This window comes from Podarcis melisellensis (genome assembly GCF_964234715.1).
Source record: "Podarcis melisellensis genome assembly, chromosome: 1".
Taxonomy (NCBI): domain Eukaryota; kingdom Metazoa; phylum Chordata; class Lepidosauria; order Squamata; family Lacertidae; genus Podarcis; species Podarcis melisellensis.
The window spans coordinates 4,059,831-4,064,904 of record NC_138528.1 but is presented as its reverse complement, the minus strand read 5'-3'; positions in this window follow the sequence as shown (position 1 = coordinate 4,064,904).

Genomic DNA, 5,074 nt, shown 5'->3' with positions numbered 1-5,074 from the left:
AATCAAGTAGCTCTGCCCCAAATAATAATAATAATAATTAATTATTTATACCCCACCCATCTGGTTGTTACAGTTTAAAATAAACTGCTTAAAGTATTTCCCTTCTCCAATATTGGCATCTTTCTTGTTTATGGGAGAAGAGCCATCGCTAAACTCAAAATGAAAACACTTTCTCCCTTCTTGAGCCCCAGCGTGTCATTTGGGTGTTTTTGACAATTCCTCCGTATTGGTGAGTCATCTTCCAGTGCTTTGGTGACTCAGCTTCTGGCGTGGGAAACCCCCAGACACACATTTGCCTCTGAGGGACACACCCAGGGAATCACTTCCATGGCCAGCGTCACCATAGCTCCCTCCTCTGCTTCTCCCTCGGCAAGAGGAAAGAATTCATATTATGGAGTTCTCAAGACATTCCAGAAACCAATAGCCCAGGGATGGAGAATCTGCAGCAACGAACATCCATGCAAGCCTTTGGGGGGCAGAGACGCAGGAGGGCATCCGAGAAGGGAGGGAAAGAGGGACAAAGGCTCCATAACCCCTGGCCAACCTTCAAGGCACCCCAGGGTGCCAAGGCCTACTGGTTGAAAGGCACTGATTTAGAGCATTTCTACCCTGCTACTCAAGCCAAAATGACTTCCAGCCCCAGGTGACTTAATATGGTTCCTATCCAGGGCCAGATTTCGGCTCAGTGCGGCCCTAATCTACTGAAAGTAATGGGGCCCTTTCAATGTCCAGCTGTCCATCGATGTCCAGCTGTCCAGGGACGCGGGTGGTGCTGTGGGTTAAACCACAGAGCCTAGGACTTGCCGGTCAGAAGGTCGCCGGTTCAAATCCCCGCAACGGGGTGAGCTCCGGTTGCTCGGTCCCTGCTGCTGCCAACCTAGCAGTTTGAAAGCACGAAGTGGAAGTAGATAAATAGGTACCACTCCAGCAGGAAGGTAAACGGCGTTTCCGTGTGCTGCTCTGGTTTGCCAGAAGCGGCTTAATCATGCTGGCCACATGACCCGGAAGCTTTACGCCGGCTCCGTCAGCCAATAAAGCAAGATGAGCACCGCAACCCCAGAGTCGGCCACGACTGGACCTAATGGTCAGGGGTCCCTTTACCTTTACCTACCCTGCAATTCAAGCCAAAATGACTTCCGGCCCCAGGTGACTTAAATATGGTCCCTACGCAGGGCCGGATTTAAGTTCAGTGCGGCCCTCAGCTCCTGAAGGTAATGGGGCCCTTTTGATGTCCAGCTGTCCTTTGTCAACAACAAATTGTCACTGTTTTTTGTGTTGAATATATGCTATACAGTCATACCTCAGGTTGAAGTTGCTTCAGGCTGAATGTTTTCGAGTTGCACTCCGCGGCGACCCAGAAGTAACAGAATCCGTTACTTCTGGGTTTCGCAGCTTGCACATGCGCAGACGCTCAAAACGATGTCACGCGCCTGCGCAGAAGCAGCAAATCACGACCCGCACACGCACAGACGCACAGACGTGGGTTTCGTTCGCTTCAGGGTGCGAACGGTACTCCAGAACAGATCATTATAAAAGACTGGCCAGGCTCCCCAGGGTATCCAATCAAGCATTAACAGGTAACCGGTCAGACGAGATAAACAACACACTCAGATTTCTGCTGTAGACCGCCTTTTCTGTGATGTATGTATGATGTATGGAGGGATGGTCTTGAGCTCCTGGGCAGGGAATTTAAAATGTCTATATAAGGCCTTGGGCACCATTGTTCTGGGTTCCTCCTCTCCTGCAGGTGAGGGGAGCACCCTGTTGCAACAGATCAATAAGGATCAAACTTACCAGCTGCTTTGCTTCTTGATATTCTCTGCTTGGCCTCTGTTATTTTCTCCTACCAATAGCGAACCTACGTAAGGACCCTATATGGGCTCTTGGATACCCCATAAGGGAAAAAGGGCAGTTTTTGTTTACAGCAGAGACAGCCTAGTCGCTGGTACCCCACCCATCGCAATGCTCCCTTCTGAGTCAGAGTCTTTAGCACCAGCCAGGATAGCCACCCGAAGCAGAAGAGGAGGAATGACTTTGGATGTTCTGGAAACCAGTCTTTTGGACGTACGAAGCACACCCAATTTCGCAAGTTTGGTTTTGGCGGAAATGTCATTCCCATCAGCTCTGTTTCTGTTCTGTTTTGGAGACGGGCGTCTGGAGTTCGGATACTTTGCGGCTTTGTCTAACTTCATCTGTCACATATTTCCCCCCTGCGACTGATTTCCTTGAATGCAAAAGACTTCTGCGAGCCTCGGGGGAAATCTGAAGAATGCAGGATGTAAAAAGAGGCTGCTGGATCAAGCCAGCTCCCATCATCCCTGATGATGCTCTTCGTATATAAAGCCCTTAGCATCTTGGGACCAGTTTGCTTGCAGATCACCTGACCCCACGTGGCACCACGTGGCCACTTTGACCTGCAGAAGTGGCACAGCTAGAGGTGCCACATAAGACCCGTTCCAAACTTCTAATAAATCTATCTTTTAATGCTGTAGAAGGAAACGGGGGGCAGATGGGGCTTGTCCACCTGAGAAGGGAGCCCATCTAGGAGAAGGAACGCGCTGATCCGAAACCTCTGCTACCTTGTGGGATATTTTAGGGAGAAGAAAAGGCTCAGGAGTAAACCCTACACAAATCTGGAGCAGAGTCCCTACGGCGATTGGATGACTCCTTGTACTGCTTCATTTAAAAAATATATAGGTGAAACTTGGAAAATTAGAATATCGTGGAAAAGTTCATTTATTTCAGTAATTCAACTTAAAAGGTGACACTAATATATGAGATAGACTCATGACATGCAAAGTGAGATATGTCAAGCCTTATAATTGTGATGATCATGGCATACAGTTTATGAAAACCCCAAATTAACAATCTCAGAAAATGCATATGTACTCAGTACTTGGTTTGGGCATGCTTCTACTTCTCAGAGGTCCAATATTGCTCTCTTTGCAATCCTTGTTTTGCTGATTTCATTTAATATTCTAATTTTTTGAGATTGTTAATTTGGGGTTTTCATCAGCTGTTCGCCATGATCATCACAATTATAACAAATAAAGGCTTGACATATCTCGCTTTGCACGTCATGAGTCTATCTCATATATTAGTTTCATCTTTTAAGTTGAATTACCGAAATAAATGAACTTTTCCACGATGTTCTAATTTTCCGAGTTTCGCCTGTATATATTTAATGTTTTAAAATATGTTTTAACCATCTTTTATTGATATTTGTGATGTTTTGATGTTTTATGTTTTGTTAAGCACGTAGATGTTTTATTTCAGTCAAACAGTAAATAAATGTGGTGAAATAAAACTGCTCAATTCCAACAAAACTACCTCGTTCATTCCTCATCCTAGGTTACCATTTTTATTTGGGGGGGCGGGTTGGAAGGAAAAAAGCCTAAGATATTATTTCTGAGAGGAAGTGGTGAGATTCAATCTGCAACAGCAAGTATTTAAAAGATAACAATCGTGCAAAAATCCAGGACGGAATTTGACGTGCCAGGATTTTCCATAGAGCAAAATTCCCTTAGGGAAAAATAAACTGTGGGAATCACACCAGGGTGGGGTGGGGTGAGCGTGGGTCTGTGTAGGAATCAGGAAATACCACGAGATTCTGTAGGGAAGGAAGTTTACATTAACTCAAACCACATCGGCCCAAATGCCTCTCTTGCAACTTTCTGCCTCTTTCGGATTGCAGGAAATGGCCTTTTATGTCAGGCTGCATTGACCATCCTTTGCGTTTCAAGACTAAACTCCATGAGGATCTCCCTCAAACGGTGAGAAGAACATCATCTCCCCATTCATCTTGAAATTGACCAGAAAGATGCCTTTGCGCTTGTCTTTTTAAGGACCTCTGGGGAAAATCCCACAACATCCTGACAACAGCCCTGCAGAGTAGCTTCATGGGCGAACAAGGATTTGAACCTGGGTCTCCCTGGGTCACGGGATGCGGGTGGTACTGTGGGTTAAACCACAGACCCTAGTACTTGCCAATAAGAAGGTCGGCGGTTCGAATCCCCGCGACGGGGTGAGCTCCCGTTGCTCGGTCCCAGTTCCTGCCAACCTAGCAGTTCAAAAGCACGCCAGTGCAAGTAGATCAATAGGTACCGCTCCAGCGGGAAGGTAAACGGCGTTTCCATGTGCTGCTCTGGTTCGCCAGAAGCAGCTTAGTCATGCTGGCCACATGACCCGGAAGCTGTACGCCGGCTCCCTCAGCCAATAAAGCGAGATGAGCGCCGCAACCCCAGAGTCAGCCACGACTGGACCTAATGGTCAGGGATCCCTTTACCTTTACCCCCCTGGGTCACAGCCCAGCTCATGCTTTCATTCGCTATCCACGTCTACAATCTGTGCCTCCAGCTCCTTTCTCAGAACTGGCTTGGTGACATGGAGATCAGCCCATCTCTAGGTGGTGCTGTTTACACTCTGGTGATATTGTCATGCAAAATGCTCTCGGGACTTGCTTTGGCACAACTGTCAAGTAAATGCAATGTCAGCAGCAACAAGGAAAAGAAAAGAACCACACCCAACCCTCTGAACCAGGAAGAATTCCCCGAATGAATAGATTCAATAGCAGATCCGTTAGTGCAGACTTTGTTAACCTGGTGACATTTCATAAGAACATACCAAGAGCTTGCTGGGTCAAGCCAATGGCTCTTTTAGTCCAGCTCATTTAGATGATGATGGTGATGATGGCCATAGCTGTCAACCGTCCCTTATTTGGCGGGACAGTCCCTTATCCCAGCGCCATGTCCCGCTGCTGTCCCTTATTGATGATGTCCCTTAAATGTGCCGGGTTTCAAAGGAAGCAGCTCCTCTCCCTCCCTCCCTGCCGGGCAGGGAGGAGGGAGGCTCCAACTGTGTTGCTTGGCTGTGTTGCTCACCCAATAAGGAGTCTGAGAACGACTGGGGGGTGGAGCTTGCATGCCTTGTGCTGATCAAATCAGCCGCGTTGCCTGGGGACTCGCCTTTGCTCAGCGCTTCCCAGCGGAGAGGTGACGGTGGTTTTCCTTGAGGCTTGAGGCTTTGTTTGGCTGCTGGCTGGGCTTTCTGCCTTTGGCTTGGAGGGGCTCAGAAG